The sequence below is a fragment of the Macrobrachium nipponense genome, chromosome 43 (assembly GCF_015104395.2).
Source record: "Macrobrachium nipponense isolate FS-2020 chromosome 43, ASM1510439v2, whole genome shotgun sequence".
NCBI lineage: Eukaryota > Metazoa > Arthropoda > Malacostraca > Decapoda > Palaemonidae > Macrobrachium > Macrobrachium nipponense.
In genome coordinates this window covers 9,571,386-9,597,354 of record NC_061104.1, presented here as the reverse complement: position 1 = coordinate 9,597,354, position 25,969 = coordinate 9,571,386, and the positions used below count along the sequence as shown (strand labels likewise).

At 35.6% G+C, this 25,969-nt stretch overlaps 1 long non-coding RNA gene across 1 annotated transcript in view; it reads right to left on the bottom strand.

Moving 5' to 3' along the window:
* LOC135213519 (uncharacterized) overlaps positions 1-25,969 on the bottom strand; it is an 856,968-nt gene that overhangs the window by 647,185 nt on the left and 183,814 nt on the right. The window contains exon 4 of the long non-coding RNA XR_010314152.1: positions 1-14. This exon is cut by the window's left edge and continues 95 nt beyond it. This is a non-coding gene — a long non-coding RNA (uncharacterized LOC135213519). The remainder of the gene's footprint in view (positions 15-25,969) is intronic.

Below are 25,969 nucleotides of genomic sequence, written 5' to 3'. Positions count from 1 at the left end.
TGCGAACACAGCATCTGCAAATGAATGAAAGCATACAGAATGTAACAGATGTCGTGTCTGAAAATTAAAAGAAAACAATGAAAAAGGAAAGGGATTTGTAAAAACTCTGGCTGAAATATGATATCCATTTGAAACAAAATAAGTGAAATTATTTTTTGGACACCGGATAATTGAAGCTTTTATATGAACATAATGGAACATAAAAAAGTTTAATATTTTTGTTTGGTTTCATATTCATGTTGATTCGCTTCTACTTACAGACAAGTGAATTTTAATGTCAACTTCAATATTCGATTGAAGTTAACCCTTGCCGATTGCAAATCTCCACATAATATATGAGATGATCCGAATATCCTCCACACCAATTTAATGGGTACATAATTCTAGAAACGATCGAAGGATGAAAGGGAAATGTGTTTAGGTAGTCAAGTTATTGATAAGAAACCGTATATTGATGTACTTTGGTTCGTTGATATATAATTGCAAGTGCAGGAGAGTTAGAGAGAATTCTAAAAACGTCGTTGCTTAAGACATCCTGGTTGTCTTCATAACCTTTCTGAAGCCTACAGTTCCTACGGCGACTGAAGATCTCTCTCTCTCTCTCTCTCTCTCTCTCTCTCTCTCTCTCTCTCTCTCTCTCTCTCTCTCTCCTGGTCCTACACACAAATAAAGATCAACAAAGAAAACGATGAATAATATTACTGATGCTGATGGCATCATCTTAAGACCTTAAGTACCGAGTACCTGTCCCGGATTCCTGTGTTGAATAGACTTGAACCTTTAAGCGGGAAGTTGTGAGAATGAAATTATGTTGGAGCTTAGCTCTCGTCACATGACAATGATGACATTTATGCCACTTTGTTAGGTGTGACGGTCAGAATGAGAAGCGAACGGGACGAAGGAGGGCACGCAAGAGGGCTCGGAGGGCATGTGGAGGGTATGGAGGACACTTGGAGGGTGTGGCTGAGACTGGGTAGTGGGTATAAGGATATGGCCGTCGGGGGGAGATAGATGTGTTGGTGGAGCATAATTGCGATTGGACGGGATTAGAGAACTAGAGTTTTCACAAAGGACGTCGGATTTGATGATAGGAATGCACATAAGCATGAGATGGAAAAGGAAATACAACAAATCACAAAGGAGGCTCTAAGAGCAGAAGAGAGAGAGAGAGAGAAAGAGAGAGAGAGAGAATAAATTCTTGAGGGGTATGGCTTACTAGACACCAAAGATCACATGTCAGATATCTATTAAACGTGAAATTGCAAAAGCGATAAGTGAAACAAGGTGACAAACGAGCCCGGATAAAGGGTAAAAGAGTCTAGGATCATTAAAAAAAATCACGAAAACTGACAAAAGTTTATCTACGGCATCGCACTATCTAATATGAACGTCACTTCATCAGGAGAGATAACTAAAAGGCCCAGAAATCAGAAATCTGGCTGGAAGAATCTGGAAGAGGCAATAACTCGGCGAACGACGTTCTGGGTCTCCAACTTTAAATATAAAATGGCCATAAAGAACATCCCATCTTTACAACTAAAGATATGATGAAAATCTTTATTGATACTCCCCTCGGTATAGCGAAGGGCGTGCGGCTGTCTCCTGCTTACCTCAGTTGCGGACAATCTTCCAGAATGCATCAGCGAAAACAATACCTCTCTGGAACGGCCCTACGAACGCTAAAAAGGTGTTTGTTCGGTCGGAAAGGATGCAGATCCGTTCTAAAGGGGTTTAGATTCTTTGACAAGGAAAGAGATGGAACAACGTGTTAGATCCCCTTGGAAGGAGATCAGCAGAGGATCCAGAATGGGATCTAGAAATTCACGGTAAAAGTCTAATAGACGGGCTGGAAGCGCAAGGATCCACCAGAATAACACATACATGGCCTCATAGCATTTATAGAAGAATACATGAGGCGCAACAATATATTAGGCTCACATGGGAACATACGACGTGGAATATGAGCACACTATTAAGGAACATCATGAGTTTTAGAATTAAAATAAACCTGAGAGAGAGAGAGAGAGAGAGAGAGAGTGTCAGTTTTCATATTTGTGGTGTAAGAGAAAAGATATATTTGCTCAGAAATTATGAGGGAAGAAAAATTCAATATTTTAGAAAGTTTAATAATATATACGTAGACACTCACACACTCACATATATGTGTGTGTGTGTGTGTGTGTGTGTGTAATGCTAACGCATTTTCGGAATAGTGTGAGGGAGAAATCTAGTTACTAGTTTCAATTCCACGGCCACATACCAAGTAACAAACACATTTTACATAGCAAGTATATTTATTGTATCTTCACAATTTTTGTCGTTCGGAAGATGGTATAGTTTCCAAGTCTCACCAAAATTCTATTATTATTTATATTATTATTATTCGAAAGATGAAACCTATTCATATGGAACAAGCCCACAGGGGTTATTGACATAAAATTCAAGCTTCCAAAGAATATAGTGTTCGTTAGGAAGACGTAAGAGGAGGTCAAGGGAAATGCTGAAAGTAGTTCTAAATACTAGAACTACGACTTTGAAGGTAGCTAAAAGTGACATAAATTGGCAAAGTAAGAGTAAAGAGGGGAGAGACAGAGAGAGAGAAAGGAATCCACTTTTAATAGTGATGAAATAATAATAAATAAACTGTTAATAAGAAGGCAATGGTCTTCGATGCCAAAAATAAACAATACTTAATTGTGAGAAAAGCAATCATATAAGAACATTCAATATATATATATATATATATATATATCTTTTATTTTATATATATATATAAATTATATATATATCATATTATATAATATAAATATATTAGTATATATATATATATATATATGTGTGTGTGTGTGTGTGTATGTGTCTACATACATATACATCCATAGAATAAATTGAGAGAGAGAGAGAGAGAGAGAGGCAGAGAGACGAGAGAGGAGAGGAGTGAGAGATTGAGAGCAACTGCGTGATGGAGGGAGAAGAAGAATAACATTGAGAACCTTGGTCATCTGGTTTGACAAAGCCTTTGAAGTGTGTTATTCCAGTTAGTGTGCTGAATGAATGGTGCGGTGAAAGCATTGTAACCGAGGTATGGGAGCAGACTAAGAGGCTGGAAAAGGCCCCCGTCACAGGAGCCAGGTAGATTAGGGCAGGAGGGGCCCCCCCTGTGCTCTTATTCCCTTGCATATATGTGTATCTGTATGTAAACCTGATTTCGCCTTCCCTATTTTTGGTATGTAGGACCTCCCTTATTATTCCTTTGTTATCCTTGAGTATTGGAAAGAAAAAGGTGAGCGTATCCAGTGGCGACTGGTTTAGTAGTCATAGGATAAGCGTAGCTCTGGAATTTTTATTCATCTCATTGTTGTTGTATCTCTCCGGATGGATTGTTACTATTATTCATTTTTTTACAGATACTTCTGTGTTGTTGCTCTAAATATTTAATATTATCAATAATGAGACAAAAAGACCCTTTAAAGTTTTTTGCAACATAACATTGTTCAACGAACTACACAAACAGAGTATTTTAGCTCCCTGCATTTGGCAGAACAGGATTTTTCACGGTAGGCTAATATTATCACTATTACTTTTGTTGTTGTTCTAGCTAGTATTACCATTATTATTTTATATACTATTATTATTGCTATTGTTGTTCTGGCTGATTTAATTACTATTGTTTAACTAAAATAGACAACAATTTCCTTATCTTATGAAATCTTATATTTCGGTCCCATGCAGTACTCTACAATGCACCCTACGTCTGTGAACACTCGTTTGTTATTATGATAACACCAAGCGTTTAACTACTACTCCACAAGATTCGCTCTTAGTCCAGCTGCTCTTTCTCTCTCTCACTCCTCGTCATTGCCGAAAGATAATGGGCCAGACATATCTCATAATGTCGAAGATGAAAGCTCCTTTAGCTCCGATAATGAACCTTAAATTCTTGCGCAGGAAGCGATTATGATATTGGCAAGAATTCTAAGGGCAAGTTGTTAGTAGTCCCTCCATTCCGTCCCATTAGGTGCCACTTTTCGTGAAGGGAGCCGTGGATACATTCATATGCGTGCGTGCATGCATGCGTAAGTGCGGGTTAGTGTGGATAAACCTGCTCTATTTCTTCGCGGAAATTTCCAATTAGTGTGAAAAGATACAGGATGTAAGGCAGACAAGTGACTCTGTGGGAAGATGTGTTCAAGTGATTGTCATATAATACCTTCAAGTAGCTCTCTAGGAGTTCACCTTTCAAAACGGGTGGCTGTCAGATTATTCTAGACCACTAACACCGATTCATTGGTAGTAAAAAGATAGACGCTAAACCGAAATGAATGTGAATTCACGCTTTCTAAAGAATACTATAAAAGGGAGCACTTCAATTACACTACCATCCTGTGCCAAAAAATTGTAGCCCAGTCTGGAGAAAAGTCACAACGGTTGTGAGAATGAACAATCAGGCCCAATAAAGCACACGAATGAACCTCCACATCTCCCAGAGAAACACGGCAAACGAGCGGAAAATCGCTGACAATATCTGAGGAGGAACGTGTCCATCGATAACAAGCGACACCTTTCACCGAACAGTCCCACGAGATGACACGGAAATTTAAAACAACAATTGAGAAAACTGCCGCTAAGCTTCCTTGTAACCATCCACTTGGGGGGGAACTATGGTATCCCTGGTTAAGGAGAAGCACCGTGAAAAATTATTCATGAATAGAAGCGCGGTACAAGCCTCTCTCGCTTTTCTGGACCCTAGCCTCTCCTCCCTTCAGGTAATGGATATATGAGGGAGTCTCAGGGACACACCATTGAGAGAACAATGTGTTTAGAAGTGTCAACGACATTGTTAGGCACACACAAGTGGTTTGACTTCTCTAAGACGATGGAGGAAAATTCCTTTCTAATCCTCTCCTTAACTGATGTTATTACGCATGGCCATATCTATCAAAGAGTGTATTCACATAAACTCTTTGAACAGATTGCGACTGCTCATGGTCAAAATTATATCAAGAAGATATTAGGAAAACGACTGTCAAGGACAAACTTTTCAAGAGACTAAAAGAAAAATTAATAAAGATCCGTGAAAAAAAAAACACAAGTTTACAAAATATGAATCCTTTGACTCTTAAAGTGTAAAGAAAAAAAAATGGAGTAACAATATTGTTTACATCACTGATTGCATAACGCTTCAAGTTTCTCCAGACATCAAGGAGGACTTAATCTAAGCTAACAGGTGCAATAATAACCATTATCACTTCACTACCAACCCCTTTATGTATCATAATAATGAGAATTCCTCAAGTGATCTTTCCCATAGTTTGAGCTAGCCACATTTTAAGGCAGCGTCATCGACTACGGAATACCTAAGGCGCTTCTATTTCGCTTATTGCGTTAATTTATCAGCAACGAAATGAATGACTACAAAAAAATTTACGTGGTTTGTTGTCTCTCTCTCACACACACACACACACACAAACACACAAACACACATACACACACACACTATATACTGCAAGTCCCTTGTTATCGAAATCCCTTACCTTTGGATATAGTAACTTAAGCATAAAGGGAATTAACTTTTCAATTTCTCGGAGTCATTGTGACGAGAGAGAGAGCTGAAGGAGAGAGAGGCGGAGAGAGGGAGAGGGAGAGAGAGAAGAAGAGAAAAGAGAGAGAGAGAGAGAGAGAGAGAGAGAGAGAGATGAAAATAATTTTATATATATATATATTATTACAGTTACTGTTTTTTTTTATATCTTTACTTATATCATTTTCATTTTCCTGATTTTTTTTAGTGTTGCACTTTTTATCCTTTGTTATTTTTTTTATTAAATATTTACTTCTATTTGGGTATGTTTATTTATGTATTTATTTTACTTTTATTTAATTCTTACTTCCCGATAACTCGCCCAGAAAGATATCGATACCTATTCATTTCCATGCTTGGATGACAAAAAAAAAAAAAAAAAAAATGATCTCCAAAGAAATATTGACAGGTTATAATATAACTACAAATCTCATAAGTCTCCAGAGGATGTTATATATAAGAAACAAGAAACGCTAAAACACCAAACAGAAATAAGCTTATATCATTCTTGGTGGCCGATTTATTTCTGTCTTCATTCAGGTTAAAGGATATGTAGTGACATGCAGCTTTGTCAAAACGTGGCCATTTCCATTTTGATTGGGAAATTTCCAGGCAATTCTTAATCGTGAGTAGAGGTGTGGACAAAATCCTATGCCGAGTTGCTAATTTCCATTTTCTTAGTTTTATTTTATTGGAAAAATTACATTCAGGCAATTGTTCACAGCTATATCTACGCAAGCACTTCTTTCTTCTTATTCCCAGCTTTATCCCTATTCGGGGTCGCCATTTCTAATGAGTCTCTTCCATCTACGCAAGCACTGTAATATGAAAAATAAAGGCGCACTGACAATTTAAAGTGGAAGTCAAGCATTATCTACAGCGAACCGCAGTATAGGTCTACGGAGAGTCGGGAACCCACGCCGGAGACAAGCGTATTAGAATAGTGTGAGGGAATCTCGAACTTGAGAGGTCTAGAGTAGTAAATATATATATATATATAATATCATATATATATATATATATATATATATATATGATATTGTATGTATGTATATCTGGCTAACAAAAAAATAAGTGATAACACACTACGCTACTATGGTGAGGATCGGTCTAATCCTGCGCTGGGAAAATGTATCTGAACAAATGTATGATGAAACATAATTATATCGTTCTTGGTGGCCCCGGGAGTTCAAATTTCACCACGGGAGTTGGGAGTTTCTTCATTTGGATGCAAGAATTAGTACTGACAAATTTTCCCAAAACTCACTGTGGCTATTGTAACACAAACGGATGTACTCGTAGCTATATCTGGTAAAAGTGACCTCTCTCTCTCTCTCTCTCTCTCTCTCTCTCTCTCTCTCTCTCTCTCTCTCTCTCTCTCTCTCTATACATATATATATATATATATATATATATATATTTATATATATATATATATATTATATATATATAATATTATATATATATATATATATATTATAATGCTCTAATTATATCCCGAAAGAGGTATCAAGTACTATATACCATTCACTTAGGCCTATGCTGCAATTGTATTAACTGAACCTTCTCTTTCAAACAATTAAAATGTCGAAAAAATCGAAAAGAAATATAATTTGAATCCGCAAAATCAACCAACAAAATGTTTAATTGTACCTCAGTACTAGGCAGATACAAAATAGGATTCACTAGTACTAACGGTTTAATACGATTCACTAGTACTACGGGTTTATGAATGTGCACAGAACTTACCTTCCTCTTATTAGGATATCTCCAATTGTCCTTTTCCCTCAGGCTTTTATTTATAACTCAATTTTGTCTTAATTTTTCGATAAACATCTCTGCCATTTCATCATGAAATTTGAGTTTCATTTTCACATTCACAAGCAGAGTTTTTCAACTGACATCGAGGTTGCTTCTGGCTCCATCGTGATTATTTTTCAAAGCAAACTTTCTGTAGTTTGAACTTGTACCCGCTCCGATAACGTCGACATGTAATTTTACAGACTTCAGACACTCCTAGATAGAAAATCAAGCATGATTTCATCATATGGAAAACAGGCTCAACTCTGAAGAGCTAAAACGTTTAAGAGGTTTAGCGTTAAACTATGCCTATAGCTAAAGCACCAAAGTCACTTCGGAGGAATAAAAAAAAACACCGATCACTGGCCCATACATTGCAATACTGAACACTTACACTTGTTGCCAAATGTAACCATACTGAAATCCACCAAACTGACTTTGGAAATCAGCTTTGAAATACACTTTATCTTTTATTCGTTGGCAAACTAAAATGAAATTTTACTAATATATCTATAAAATATAACTCTCTTCTCCGTATTTTGTGTTGTTCTGTGCGTGTGTGTTCTGAAACCTTACCGAATTAATCCGTCAGTGAATAAAAAACTAACGTAATTATCTTCAAGTTTCTATACCCTCTTCACCTAGAGAATGAATCGATGCTGACATGTTTGCTTCCTCAACCAAGCAGAATTGTAAGCTGATATTGTTCCTGTTTTTTTTAAGCTTCGTTTGTTTCTTAATACCATACTTGACTGAACAGTCTCTCAACATCGGCAACTGAAAGATAATGAAGGAGTATAGGTTGCACGACCATGTCATTCTTTGAAACAGATGAGCGGATGCGTCTAGGGACTTTCTTACACAAAAATTTCACAGGTTCGAACATAATTCATTAAAAATCGGCTCAAACCTTTCATTTGCGACATCATTTGCAAACGCTCAATTTCGCTTAAAAGACGGCACCGACTCCCAGACCAATGCACTTTAAGATAAAAGTGTATTGTAATGATACTGACCCGGTAGATATATGAGCATGTAAACTGACAGGCTAATTTTATAACGTAATATGTATTTTACTGCACATAAATTTTCAATTAACAATGCGTATAAAATATCTATTTAAGTATTTAACAATGATGGCATTAGCTAAAGAAATCCTGTTCACTCACTATATGGTGAATGTCAAGGGCGCTCACACTTACACAAACGATATACATATACATATACATATATATATATATATATATATATATATATATATATATATATATATATATACACATACATATATATATGTGTGTATATATATATATATATATATATATATATATATATATGCATATATATATATATATATATATATATATATATATATGTATATATATATATATATATATATATATATATATATATATATATATATATATATATATATATATATCACATCACCGTGATTCATTGATTCATGTAAATTATTCAAGCTACAAATGTCCATTAATATCTAACTCACTCTACCTCGGAATTAATATATTTTCATATATGTAAACCGAAGGGGAATTTTTTAGTTGATAATAAGTGCCGAATCGATAACGTCACTGAAGTCCTGATCTCTTCTCTGTCCGCTGGGCGGTGGTTCGAACCCACGAGAGGACGAAATTATCAACTAAAAAAATTCCCCTTCGGTTTACGTATATGAAAATATATTAATTCCGAGGTAGAGCAAATTAGATACTGAAGGACATTTGTAGCTCGAATAAAATATATATATATATATATATATATATATATATATATATATATATATATATATATATCATCCATCCATACATACACACACACACACACACACACACACACATATATATATATATATATATATATATATATATATATATATATATATATATATATATATATATATATATATATATATATATATATATATCTACAACATATAATTGCATAATAAAATATCTACTTAAATATTTTACAATGGTGGCATTAGCTAAAGAAATCCTGTCCGCTATCAAATGGAAGTCAAGCGCGGTCACAATTATACACAAACGATATATATATGTGTGTGTCCCGGAAGGGAGCAGTGCCATCAGTGCACCCCACGTGGTGCACCGTAGGCATTACTAAGGGTTGTTTGCAGCGTCCCTTCGGCCCCCACCTGCACCCCCTTCTTCTCTTTCTACTTTATCTCCGTTTCGTTTCTTCCAACTTGCTGTCCACCCACTCTAACTCCCGATTTTCAATGTAAAGTGCTGAATGGCTGAAAGTTCTCCAGTGCTTGGCTTTATACACACATTTTCATAAATCGGAACAAATCGAACATGCATTTAACACACCCACACACACATATATACACACACGTGTGTGTGTGTATGTTAAATGCATGAAAGAAACGGAAACAGAGGTAAAGTAGAACGCGAAGAAGGGAGTGCACACATATATATCGTTTGTGTATAATTGTGACCGCGCTTGACTTCCATTAGATAGCGGACAGGATTTCTTTAGCTAATGCCACTATTGTTAAATACTTAAGTAGATATTCTATTATGCATTATTGTATTGTGCATATATATATATATAGATATATATATATATATATATATATATATATATATTATATATATGTATACATCCTGATTGATAAATAGTACATGATTTTTAGTCATCACCTATCAAACGCAGCCGTGATTTACAGGCGCTGTGGAAATTTAAAAAATTGTATAACTATTTCGAGAAGGAAGAGAAAAAGAAATCTCTATTTTAAAGCCAGCATATAAACAGAACTCACCTCATACAACGGCAGACGAAAGGAGGACGGAGAATAGAGAATTACTTGCTATTATTTACTAGCAAGTATAAAAAATTAATCAAATAAAGGAGCCACTGAATAAAAGAGAAGTCACATGAACGATCAGAGGAGAATAAATATTCACTTTAGATAACGACGCCAGCCATTAAATAAAAAAAATGTTACAAAACATAAGGAAAAGGACTAAACTATTTGAATAAATGAATAGAGCAATGAAAAAATGATGATCCACTGAAGCAATGCAATAAAGGAAGAAACTTCAACGATCCCAGCAAGAGAATGAATAATCATTTATACATCCGCAAAGCCATCAGCCACTCAATAAAAAATGAAAATAAAAAAGATGCAAAAGTAAAAGCTAATTCAATAAGCAGCAACAAAACAAAGGAAGACACCCTGGCCATGATCACAACTATGTTTGGGAATCCGGAGACAGCGTCTTACCAGGCACAAACAAACTATCTCGACATAGCCTCACGTCCCGCTCTCGACAAAAACGATAACAACCTTCAACCCTATCTCAAAATAATGCCCAATTACCGATCATAAGCCCCTCTTCCATTCCATTTTAACATAACTCCACGTCAACTTTCAATTAAGAAGGTATCCGAATGACATCCCTTTTCCAGCGCCGGTATTGGGTCTGACACTCAATGAAACCGTTATACAGGGCCCAGCGATTCCTGCTCCCCCTGACGGATATATATTCTTTCTACGCTGGCGTTTCGATTTATGGACCTGTCAATTACCCTCTATGAGTCCTCGGAATGTAAATAAATGAAAAGCATTAAAAATTCCGGGGACTTTTCATCTTCAGCATATCCTCTTAATTCGCCTTTTTCCTCCAACTCATACCCTACATCTATCTCACCCACGAGAGCCTGTCAAAAGCTTTCCATGGCGAGCTCACCGTCACAAGGGAGACTCACATATTCCCACTCCTTTTTCGCGATCCATATTTTGCGAGCTTTGCGTCACTCTTCCAGCCCAGCTCTAGGAAGACTGCAATCTCCTGTGAGTACCTCGGTGCACGAGAATGGAAATCTTTTTTTGCGGCTTTTAAGGATGACCTATAATTCCCTCGGCGCTGGAAAATAGCAAATATGGTCCTGTCGAGCTCTGGAACACGCCAGGAAGGCAGAAGAGGAGACGGGTGGGCGTTTGTCCCGGTCATCGGATTCCAGCCGCAGGAATCAAAACAACATAAGGCAGGGTCGAATGGGCAATACTTGTTCAAACTTAACAAAGATAAGAGGATCAAGATTCCATGGCTTTGTGCCAGTTCCTAAGACCACGTTAACACCGATTCTTCCAGAGTGTGAAGGAAGAAGAAGAAGAAGAAGAAGGTCGGCTTAGATGCTTATTCAGTGTCACAAGGGAGAGATTATGATCTCTATTATGCCTAATGGATGACTGTGGTCTCTCGAAGGTTAATGGTGATAACGACAGTTAAGGAAATGGTCATATGAATAATTGTACATGAAAACATACGTTTATGTATGTACTTACGTTTAAGCAGCACACGGGTCCGATGCTGAAATATATATATATATATATATATATATATATATATATATATATATATATATATATATATATATATATATATATATATCTTTTTTCTTCTTTATCTTCCTGCCACTGGCCAGTGGCATGAGGCTGAATATATATTCCTATACATACCTCTATATATATATATATATATATATATATATATATATATAATAGTAAAATTTCTATTCATGGGTTGATATTTGTTAGTACTGAACAGTCTCGTGTGTAACAATAAACACAAATGCGTGTGTATACATATATGTATACACACACACACACACACACACACACACATATATATATATATATATATATATATATATATATATATATACATATGTGTGTGTATGTATACATATATGTATATTATATAGTATATGTATATATATGAAATCTGTTTTTTTTTCTTGTATGTGGTGTCATCTCAGAGAGAAAAAAAAGTAATGCTGTTAAATTCATCCTTATTCACTTATCTCACCTTGCATACTCTCCCTAACTTACTGGATGATAAGGTCCCCTAATTCTAATAGCGCTTTCACACCATCTTCGCTTTAAGCCACCTTTCACCCACTAACCTTTGTTTGCAGCTTTGAATCTAACCCAAATTTCTTAACGTTTTAACGTTTCATTTTAACAGACTTTTTTCTTCTCAATAGTAATCAACATGCCCACTCCAGTTCCGTAAAGAAGTTTTGCTTTAAGAATTCTTTCATACATTTCCTATTCGACTTTCACTGACCTTCTCTTCAAAATCTTTTGTACAGACTCTGCTAGCATAATCCCTTCCACACACACACACACACACACACACACACACACACACACGCACACACACACACATATATATATATATATATATATATATATATATATATATATATATATATATATATATATATATATATATATATATGTGTGTGTGTGTGTATGTACTTGTGTGTATATGTTTGTGCATTTGTTTGTTTGTGTATTTTTGTGCATATGTACGTGCGCGTGTTTGCTTATGATTTTATTAAATGCCTGTACAACATGTTACATAGCTACAACTAAGTTCTGTGATTTTTTATGTATGTCTCGGTAGATACTCATTAGAACGAACCCCGTTATCTATCTAAGGACCATTTCCCCATTGCTTTATTCATTTCCCTAGCATTCGCTAAACCTCTCTTTCTCTACCCCAGTTTACTCTTGTTTTCCCGACATGCCTACCCACTCTTCCTCTTCTCTTCCCTACCTTCTGGTTTCCTCTTGTGCTGGGTTACCCTACCCTTGGAGATAACCTCCTAGCCCCTACCCATTCCCATATGTCGGGGGGGGGGTGGGGGGGGGTGGGGGGGGGGGGCGCTTGCCCTCAGGAGCGCAGGGGCCTCGTCTTCCAGACTCATGTTTAAGGCTATGATTTAATCCGCCATTGTGCAGTGCCGGGTCTGGAATGCCTCAGGAATGCCAGCCTTTCGTTCCCCGCAGTGTTAGGCGTTTATTCCACTTCCTTTCGCCTGAGAATTTAAGCATTCACAGAATTTGAGATATTGGATGGTAATATCTTCTTCAATTTTCTTTTCTTTTCGGCGGGACGTGAACTCGCGTGGGATACGCAAAAATCGAATGTCTTGCTCAAAAGTAGTTTTATTTTATGCTTGTTAATTGTTCTAATACTAATGAAAATAATATCTATAAGAGTATCAGTAGCAGTAAAAGTAGTAACAGAAATGACTAGTAGTATTGATAAAAATGAATACGGTTATCAGGACTATTATCATTAGTTCCAGAAACTGCAGCAGTAAAAACAGCAAAACAACAACTGCAGCAGGTATAGTAGCAACAACAGCAGTGTTACTGATAGCACACCATTAATAGTAGCACTAGCAGTAGTAGTATGAATGATTCGAGCTTATTAAACGACCCTTCTTTCCCTTCCATTGTCATGGAATATGCACGGTATGCGGGCCTTCTTCTATTGGTAATGGAGTTTACAGGTAAAGGTCCTATAATGTCATTTCGGAGTCGCCATTTAAACAATTGTATTGTCCTTTCCCGAATCCCTTTTTCAGCCGTAGAACGCTATTGTGTTTGTGGATTACCTAAAGCTCGTAGAGTCAAATATCAAATGAAAGGGAGATTTTATCCTGTAATCATCAGATTTTATTGTTGTCAGAAATAACGTTTAATGCGATCACTAGAGATTTACTTTTTTCAATATAAAGACAATAGCCTTTTGAATTAATACTAAAATTAGAGATAATGTTAAGAATATTTCATACGATTAAATAAGTTAATTTAACTGTACTTTTAAAATTTGTCATGCAAACCTATAAATTGTACGTAAATGAAATTTCAATGCCTGTAACTGATGGGTAGGTTTCCAAAAATAAAATTTTAATTTAATTCTGTTAAAAGCCAGTAAGGCAGGATTCCTTAAATAGCACTGTACCTACGTTGACCACAGCAGTAAATTAATTACATGGTGGGCTGTAAAACTGGGAGGAGAAGAGCATGGGGAGTCACCGCCATAACGGAAGAAATAAATACATACATACATACATACACTCACACACACGCACACACACACACACACACAACACACACACACACACATATATATATATATATATATGTGTGTGTGTGTGTGTGTGTCTTATGAAGGAATAAATCAAAGGAAATTATAAGGTCAAGTGACTAATTCCAGCCAAGCAACATTAGCAAGCAGTATGTAGAAAAAGGATAGTCAAGTCGGAAATTCAACGAGGCAAGGTAGTTAGTTAATTTTACTAGTCAACTGAAGATAAGATAACATAAAATTTATACATGTATACGCACAAGCATACATACATATATATATATATATATATATATATATATATATATATATATATATATATATATATAAATGCGCGCGCGCACACACACACACACACACATACACACACACACACATATATATATATATATATATATATATATATATATATATATATATATATATATATATGAATGGATTATGATTTGATGATCCGAACCAAGCCGAGCTGTCGACAGTGCAAATCATGCCAGGTCATGTAAAATTAAGGATTCTTTTTATATTGGGCAATTACGGATAAGCCTCTTACACGACGATTCTGGACGGATTCAAAGAATCTTTAACCTGCAGGATGGAAGTATAGGTTATCAACTCCTTTATCTCGGAATGCAAAAGAGTACAAAACATTTTGCTTTCTTGAAGTGACATTTACAAATATTCAAAATGTTCGACAACTATCAGAGGAAATCTTCATTAATCGAAGTCATATTTTTCTCTTTAAAAAAGAAGACTCTTGATACGAGTCAAATAAAACGTACTCTCTCCCCGAACGATGAACGATATAGAATAGAATAGAAAATAAAAAAGGTCAAAGGCCAACGCTGTGACCTATAAGTGGCAATATGAAACAGGAAAGTGGGATGGAAGAGAATATGAACGGACGTACGACAAATGGAATGACAGAGGTTGCAGCTAGGGGTCGAAGGAAAGCTGCAAAAGCCCTTAAGTTATGCCTAAAGTGCACCATGTGAGGTGAACTGACGGCACTAACCCCCTACGGGGCCCAAACGATATAGGTAGCCGTCAAAAGATTAAAAGTATGTGGTCAGTAATTAGGAACTTGTCAAATATCCAATAAATAACAGTTGGCTCTTGTTATCATTTCAGATGCAGCAGAATTAAGTATATATGGTACTTTGTATCGTATTGAAATATGAATTATACGTGTTATATTCATCACCGAGCCCCTACAAGTACTCACCTGGACAGGTACCAAGTGAAGTAATGCATTATCAACGGCTTGTCACAGACCTATGTACAACTAGCATTAGTCGCGGCAAGTGACAGCAAACCTATTAATGATGCACTAAGCACTGGCTACTAGCCCTCTACTCATTCCCTCAGAGTAATCAATATGCAGTTGGTTAATTATTATTGCAGTGTGCCTAATAAATACCTGTCCATTAGCTGAGGGTCGACAAAGAATGTTTTGATGTCATTGCAACCCTGGGGAATTTTTGTCAACCCTTCGTATAACCATTGGTAATCGTATCTACTCTTATCGTAAATGACAGTGATATTCATTTCTACGCAAACGATGTTCGCATCTTTTTCTTACTAAAAACCTATTCGTTTCTATTGCAATACGGCGATCTTCATATTATCCTATTGCAGATGGAAATTCGTTTGGAAATTCCCAAAATGAGTTATACCCATATCATATTGTAAGGTTTAACCCGACTAAAGACTACTGTATAAAAGGAGAAAATATTTATCAAGAAGAATGTGTAAATTATATCGATTGATATCCGGAATAATATGTTAACAGCACAAGAGCAATATCCAGAGTAACGCGTTACCTGTTTTGGATAGTATGTAAATGCGTTCGATGATGCTTGGGAAGTATCCGGAATAAGACTTTATCCTTAATAGCAGAGTAATTGTATCAGACAGTTTCTGTTATATATACAACTCTTCCTTTATGAGGCATTAACCGGATCGGTGTGTTCGATACGGCGAACAGAAAATCCCTCTCCTGATTGACGTCGTTGAAGTCTCCTGCCAGATGTCCTCAAAGAGGAGCGGTATGTTGAGGACACTCTGGGAGACAGTTGAGACAGGTACTCACATTTATTTGTTGTGATTAATTAATTACCTTGGAAATGCCAGTGTAGCATTAAATAAGGAAAGTCCTAGTTAAATCCACTTAATAATAGAGGAGCGTTTCAGGTAACATATCTTTGCAGGTATCCTAATTTCCTGAATGAACTGATAAATTTTATCGAAAAAACTGCAGACACCTATATATCATTAATCAATAATCTATTTTATAAGCGCTGTAATTGAAGAAATGTTTCGGGATGGCATTCATTTAAGCTGGCCTAAGTTATTCTTTTGATTATCGTGAATGCAGAACCACGATGCGTAATAGCAGTCGATACACATCAAAGATCTCAAAGACAAGTTGACATTTTAGGCAGCATTAACGGGCTTTTCAACTTTTAAAACTGCTTTATTCCGACAGACTCATTAGATAAGCAGAAACATGAGGCTTGTAGGTGAAATAGTGTTCAATGGCCTTGTTTAAATGTAACGGTTTATTAAGTAAACAAGCAAGCAAAAGTAAAATAGAGAGAATAGGATATTGAGTCGTTTCTCTTGACATTAATGGAACAAGAATACAAAGCAATGCTTGATATTTCCGGAATTTTGTAAGCCACTACCCTTGATATTCCGTAAAATGGTGAAGTTCACTACTCCCAAATAAGCTTTTAGCCATTTTCAATCGCCCTTCTCAAATTATTCAATTTGGTTTCATGAAAGTCTCTGCCCGTTTCTTTGTCTATTCTCATCTCCTGTAATGAATAATTCTTTGATTTAATTTCAAGAAAGTTTTTAACTATTTGCCTACTCGCCTATCCTAGTTCTTTCATCCTGGTTCGGTTAATTCTATTGCGACCTCCCTTCTTTATCAATATTTCGGGATTGCGATTGCATAACTTTTAATTTGTGTTGGGGGAGATTACATAATTCAATTGTCTGAATAAATGATGCTGGAAGATTAGGTCTTCATTTTGCTGTTGTAGATTTTTTTATTCAACCCAGTTACCGCTGACTATTTTAGTCTTATCCATAACGTTATGAAATAGATCTCTCTTCACTTTAGTATATTCTGGTTGTTTCTCTTGTTGACAACAATAAAGCCCAGACATTTTTTGTTATAAAAAAATTCTAGTTTACTACACTTTCCTTTCGGCATGACATGAAATACTATCTCTTCTCCACGAGTATGATTTTGGTTACTGTCTCACTAAACAGAAAGAGTCCTTCCTTTCAAGCGGCCTTACTCTAGCATAAGCGGCCAAGGAATTGTCCATTTCAGGGAATGGTTCTTTCTCATGCTGCCAAGCTTTGGTATTTTATATCTGCCCCCGTTTTTCCTCAACTGCAACGATTTCCCGTGGTTCTAGAAGAGGTTCCCCAACTTCTTTTGGTACCTGTCTCACTTATTCGCGGTTACTGTTTCAACTTTTAATTTTCCAGAAATTCTACGTGCTGATTCCATGCATCTTAACCTAACAATATTAAGCAGCAGCAACGACATCAACCATATCACAGGATAGTAACCATTATACGATATGCTGGTGGACAGGATGATTTACAACCCAGTTGGAGGCAAGTTCGAGTATTTGGAAAAATATGTTGGAGAGTCTAATAATTAATGGAATTTTTACATAATACAAAAGAAAACTAGCGCCACAACATTGTTGAGCAACAAAATTGAAACAATTTAGCTTGTCGAGCATGGGTCAAGAAAAACGGCAAAGCCATCTTAGAAAGCCTATATTCTATAAAAGAAAATGAGTAGGATTAGGAACCTTCACAAAATCTGAAAGCGAGGGAGAGAGGAAGAGAGAGAGGAGGGGGATTTGGGGGAAGGGGGTTCCTCCCTCCACCATTTGTGAGTGTTATGGGCAACCACGCATCCGGAGGTGACATGGCGAGCACGTTTCACAGGCCGCACAGCAGGGTTCCAGAATGACTCCAAACTCCACCACCAGGGGGTCGGGACGAAGAATGGGCTGGCTCAGTGTGAGGTGTACCCTTGTCTTTAATTCCGTATACTCAAATGGCTAACAGGGTTTTTGTCGCCGTTCCGTTGGGTCTCGCCAGGTTAGGAAATGCTTCATCTGTTTGAAGAGACGGAATGGGTCCAGCAGCGATCTAAAGATTGGAAAATTGAATGATAACATCGGCTCGTAATCTCGTGTTACGATCTTAGTGTCATTCTGAGTTTCCTTATAAAATTGTCACTGTCCCTTTCAGAGTCCCCGAGAAGATTTAGAGCTCAGTTTTTGTCACAGAGCAACTTGTGCTGACATTTTCTGCGATTTTACGAGTGTAAATAAATACCTGGGCGACGTATTTTCGTGACAATAAACCGAGGAACCATAAATACATCTTATAACCAGTCTCATTATAATGACATAATGGAAGGCGGCTCACTAGTTTTAAGCTCCCCCAAACTACTTTCTCTCACCTGGAATGAAATCAGTAAAATGCCTATCGGACATCTGCACCAGTTCTCTAAAGATGCCATTCCTTGTAGGACCATTACACACACACACACACACACACACACATATATATTATATAATATATATATATCATATTTAGATATATATATGTATGTATGGATACAAATTTTATATATAATATGTGTGTGTGAGCGTGTGCGCGCGTATGCATATAGTAGATTATAAATAAAATCTACAAAAACCTATAAATTCCCATTGTAAATAAAAAGAGGAACGTTAAAAAAATTATCCTAATAGGCCTACTCATGAATATTATATGATAATGGCAGTCCCCATCATAAACAAATAAGCAGTTTCACTTCGCTGGCAACCCCGCAAATCACGTTTTTCTGATACTATTGAGTTTATGTCATTTAACGTCACCTCGTCTGAAAGCCCGAGGAGACCCGTGGCTTCGGTTTCAGGAGCCCTGGATATCACGGTAGTAATTCACCCTTTCCTTTTTCTTAAAGAAAACAGTGCATAAGGCTAAGTTAAAGTTTTAGAAGGAATACTTCCCAAAACAGACACTCGTTTACCCAGCCCTTAATTCTTAGTAGTAAAATGTACAAACAATGGCCAAAAATAGAGAGCTTCCCCAAACAAGAGCAACAGAAGCTGGCCCAACCGTTTTGTATCTGAAGGTAAATCCCTTCTATTCACGGCTGCCCCGACATATCCCAGAAACAATCGCTGGCAATCAATCACCTTTACAGCCGCAATCTCAGTGGTTCGATCGCCTTGGATCCGAAGCCGAGGTCCGAGTCGCAGGCGACGGGACGCAGACAGATCGAGTCGCTCAGGTCTATTATATGAGAACAAAAGAATCAGCCGACATCTGTTTGCCTTATAGGGAAGGATGCCACGCAGTTCAATAGTTGGATGTTCAGGGCTCCCTGATACCTCATCCGTCTGTTTTAAGCTGCGCTGGCAATCGAGGAAAAGGGGACGGATGGGACACAGGGACGGCTCGAGATGGATGAATGCGGGCGATGTGCATCGCCATTGGAAATGATGATATTAGAGCAATTTACTAATAACCGAATGTCAGGCCCCAGACTATTTACGAGCGTTTCGAACTCGCACAACAAAGGTCGTGACTCTGCGGCGTGCTTTGCCCAAAGCTAATAGCTTTTGCAGGCTTAATAATAGATGTTTATTAATGAGACGAAAAGAATTGCATTCGCAGCATCGAAGGAAATACACATACAGTGACACTGCAATTAACTAGAAAACATAATTTGTAAACTTAATATTATTAAGACTAAAGAAGAGAAAACGCCAAGGAAAATTACAATTAGTGATGCTGCAAATATCTAAAAATTATAATTTACACTAAAAATTTTTTTTATTAAGCATTAAAAAATACGTAATACTGAAGATAATTTCAGATGTTTCGTAGCACTAATTAAGAGTACGACAGCAGCACTGACTTCTCCTGGGCAAGGAACAGTATCCTGAAGATCATAATAAAGTGCCAAAAAAATCAGTCTTAATAGACTTCCTTCGAAAACCTCCCTTTTGACACCATGAAAGATCTAGCATATTTTCCTTAAAAAATCACATCAGAATCAACTTTCATAACTTGTTTCATTTCTACTCTAACCTGTAAGCAATCATCGTGTATAAATCTATGTACTATGTCTGTCCTGTAGCGGCGCGTTAGCCTGGCCCTATAGGCCTATCCAATTAATAGTCAAACTCAATATATTTAATTTTTTTTATAATAGCTACTTACTTGAAATAGAAATATATAAAGTTAGTCTGACAAATATTTCATTCTTTTTTATAATACCTACTTACTTGAAATAAAAATATATAAAGTTAGTCTGACAGATTATTATTATTCTTAGATTATGAATAAAATTTTTCCCTTTTGTTGTTTAAGGATCTTAATCGAGCAACTGCTTAATCCATTTCGATTTATGTATGTTAACAAGGACTAAGTTTTCCGTTAGTTTCACGTCTTCGAAACTCTACGGTTAATAGTGCTACCATTTTAAATTTTATTTTTTCCGGCACTTCTATATACATGGCAGAACTCATCACAAAAAATTCTTTTAAATTCCATAAATGATGTTAATTCTAAACAATCAATTTGATGGCGGAGAAGAACTTGAAGGAATGTTTGGTAGATAACTATCCATTTTAAATTCTTATTTGTTTGCAGATTTATATAACCCGCTAAAAAAAAAAAAAAAAAAAAAAAAAGCGCGAAAGGCAGGCTACCCTAATAGCCGTTATGAATGTTTTATGGCTAAGGAAGGGACCTGCGAATAGGTTCAGATTATCCCTAAGGATTACCAAACCCATTATGCACATACATACACACATGCCATCGTAGATGGAATTTTAATCTATGAATAAATATTTTTAGATATGAACCCGCGCACACATACGCACACACCCGTATATATATATATATATATATATATATATATATATATATATATATATACTATATATATATATACTATACATATATATATATATTATATATGCATATATATATATACATATAAATATATATTATATATGGGAAAATGTGGTATTCGCTACATTATGAGTCACGTCCATCTACTATGATTTTTAAGCATATATATATATATATATATAATATATATATATATATATATATATATATATATATATTATATGAGAGAGAGAGAGGAAAGAGAGAGAGAGAGAGAGAGAGAGAGACTACTTGATATTTCAGATCGAAACTATGATCTCATGAGGAGAAAAAAAGTAGTTTTAGTGCAAGTATTCATTTATAACTATAGACTCTTGTCAGACCCAGAGCTGTGGAAGTGCTGCCTGGTACAGAGGATATATTAATACGGTCACCGTCCTGCATACGGCAGCTAAATGTGGCATCTGAGGCGACTGACGCTTGGGCACAAATTAATTAAGAGTAGGGGTGAGCGGTTAGTTAGTGTGGAGATGAACAACAGAATTATATAATCATAGATCCGAACTTCCAGTAAACATAGAGTTTAAAATCTTATTCGACATTTTCATTTATTTACCACACCATTTTAATTATTTTACTTATCATCATGGTCTTTTTTTTTACACTGAAATTAACTGTAGCTAATATCGTTAATATGATTTTTACCTCATTATCATCAAAGAGCAAAATCAATTAGTATGAATTAATTAACCGAATCCTGTAACAAACAGGTGTCGTTAAATTAACGATAATCAACAGAAAACAAAAATTAATAAACGAATAAAAAAAATAGCTGAGTCAAATGCATAAGACAATCAATACCTTTTATTGATCGACAAAACAAAGGCCCCAGTGAGTAGCAGTGTGGAACACTTTCCGAATAAGCCATAATGTCACTTAGGGCTAAAAGGCAGATACTATGCCTTGGGGACCTTGGTGTTTTGGTGTAGAGAGAGAGAGAGAGAGAGAGAGACAGAGAGAGAGACAGAGAGACAGAGAGAGAAAGAGAGAGAGAGAGAGAGAGATCCCTCGCAGTGCATCGATGTCACTTGGCGTGTTGGTGTTTCTACCAACAAACACACACACACACACACACAAGAGAAAAATGGTTATTGTTGTTATTATCATTATGCTGAGCTAATAGTGATTTAATTCCATCATAAGGATAATAATAGTTATGTGTCTGTAGAAAAATATTTAAAAATGAAACTAAACAGAAAGCATTCGATTCCCCTTTTAAATCAGATAGAAAAGGGGAATCGTAAAGATTCTCAAAGGCTCTCTGTTTAGCTTCAATTATAAATATATTTGTGCATATACATGTCTGGATTGTTTCTTCATTTTAAGACTCGTGCAACTATGATCATTTTTAATAATATTTATCATCATCATGCAAATAATCACACACTCATTAACTGACAAAACGGTTTTTGTATAAAAGAACGGTCTTACTAAGACATGAATAACAAAAGAAGGATGCACATAAAATAAAATTATTGACTGAAAGCTTAGAGTTATTAATACAACTATAATGTACTTGTTATTCAATTATGAAACTGTGTATCGTAGTTTTGATTTATACTTTATACATGGAATAATAAAAGCAAAAATATGCAGAATACTTTTTAACATGATGCATTATTCTTTAAATGTATTAGACAAGTTTTGCTGCTGATCATAAAATATTTCCACCAGCTGAACAAAGATTCACTGCATATCAATGTTATATAAACACTTGAAATAAACATTAATATTAAAGTTATACAAACATGTAGTTATTTGATCATAATAAACACCTCCCGTTTGATTTTGCAAAACTTTTTATTCAAAACCGAATATTATCACCATCCTAAAGAAAGAACGTTACTCCGACTGTTAAGTATTCATAACACAATACAATGCACTTAGGTACTGAAAAAAATATCATCATCTCCAGAAATCGACTGATATTTAAAAAAAGAAAATTTATGAATACTTGAAGCTTCAACAGAAAAACATGCTGCCTACCTATTACAGTAAATCAAGATCAACTCATCGACCCACATCGAAATATCATATAGGAAGAATGTGAACCAATTTATATATTCGATTGTGGGTTGATGGATTAATCTTGATTCACAGTAATTGGCAGGCAGTATGGTTTTTCTGCTGAGGTTTCAAGTATTTACAGCAATGACTTATCCACATATCTATAGATATACGTATGGATAGGTAGACATGATAGAAGCCATCGCTCAGTATGCTCTTAAATGAAATGACAGTGGACCAATCAAACTTGTCCCTTACACGTAATTATATCATTAGAGATATTCCATTAGATATGTTTCCAGATAGTATTTCAGATCATTTTTCCTATAAATAGCCTTTATGCAAGTTGAAGTTCAGTCCATTCTTTATTAAGCAAAGTCGCACATCAAAAGCATAATATACGTTAATCAATACGTTAATCAATACGTTAATTAATAAGGCCTCATCGATGTTTTCAGTAACCTTATGTACTTTTCTTTAGAAAAGCTCCTTCAGAATTACGCAAGACTTACTTCGCCTTTTTACAAGAGCTGCTTTGAGAAAGCTTAATTTTAACTGTCTCTGACTCTTAATAGTGAAACCATTTTTTCTTTTTTTTTGACACGGGGAATTTGTCGATACTTTATCAAGATTCATCACTAATATATCGCTGACCAGCTCTCGCGCTCTCTCTTTCTTTTTTTCTTTACTGTAGATGATATATTTAAAAATTGCTCCCATAGATTACAAAGCTCTTCTTCCCAAATTAACATCGAGCAAGGCACAAAGCTTTCTCACCTCACATGGTAGGGTCTAAGTTAATATATTGTTCTTAGAACATTTTACACCCTGAATACCTTCAACATTTGCTTTGCCGCATTCTTTGGCTTCTTCATTATTAACTAGGCAGTCTGTTTAAACAATGAATGCCGTAACGTAAGATTGTCTACCTGTTTAAAAAACTAATGCTGTGTATAATGACAGAAAAATGACAATGCATCAGTCGGACATCTGCAATTCAGTTTGATTTACGGTTTGAATATTACAGCTGATTATTAAAAAGTGCAAATATATATTGAGGGTTTTTTGCTAAAATTAATCTGTCTCAGTTGTAACTATTAGGAGTGAAAATACAATAAAATTCAATATGAAAATCATCTGAAGGAAATAATACCACTCATAATAATAATCTAGGAACGTAACAGCAACAACACATTTCGGAACTTAGGAATGCTAAAAAAATGTAAAATATGCGAGTTAAAGGATCACCCTCTCATAAGCTCTCACTCTCACTTGAGTTTTTATTAACATATGATGCTCCTTTTTGCCTTCGAATATATATATATATATATATATATATATATATATATATATATATATATATATATACATATATATATATATATATATATATATATTATATATATGTATATATATATATATATTATATATATATATATATATATATATATATATATATATATATACATATATATATATATATATATATATATATATATATTATATATATATATATATATATAAAATTTCTATACGTGATAAAAATGCTTTCCAGAAATATGCCTCCAAAGAAGATTACCTTAGTTCTTGTGCTCGTCTCTAACAGCATCCTTCTCTATCGCCTAACCCTCTAACCCGTCCCTTCCCTTTACCAACCCCCTACCCTACCAGATTAAGAGTAGGGATGGGCACCCCCAAGCACCCCGACAACCCCCGCCAACCTCTTCACCAGTGTCACTACCAACACTGCCGATGCTGCCAGCTTTTTCAATTAAAGTCATCGATTTTACCATCAAGGGAACATAAAAGTGGTGGTGCTGGTGGTGTGGGAGGACGGGCGATGGGGGAAGGAGGAGGAAGAGGAGGATACGCTGGCAGTATGGGGGATGGAAATGATTGAGGGGATGGAGGAGGAAGAAGAAGAAGAAGAAGAAGAAGAAGAAGAGAGAGAGAGAGAGAGAGAGAGAGAGAGATTTAAAAAAAAGAAAAACTGGAATAGAAAAGAAGCAAGAGGCGAAAGAAAAACAAAGGGACAAAATAATAAAAATAAATCATAGAATCGAATAAAATTATTTGGATTTAAAAACCATACAACAAAAAAGTGATAAGTATGGTTATATAGATATATATATAATATATATTATATATAATAATATATATATATATCTATATATATATAGAATAATATAATATAATATATATGTGTGTGTGTATGTGTGGAGATAATGAAGAGGAACTACAGAAACCCGTGAGTTATAAAGGATCAGTGAAAGTAAATTTTGCAAGGCTATAAGGGTAAATGGAGACTAGGAAGATGAAACAATGGACATTATTATGGAAAGCGGTTGATCGGCATAGATATTTAGAAAAAAATAAAACAGATGATGATAGGAAGACAGAACAGGTGAGCCACAGGACAGGTGAAGCTAGGAAGGAAGCAGGGATCTTACAAAAGATTGGGTAGATGCTTGCGCTCTAGATGGAAGTCATGGCGGAATGTACAGGAAATAGTTCAAGGCCGTCTAGGTAAACATGTAGTGTATGAGGTGTATAGAAGAACTGGAATGGTAAAAAGGTGGAGATATGTGGAAATAGTATAAAGGTTAGCATAGGTTAAAGGATGAATCAGAGTGTG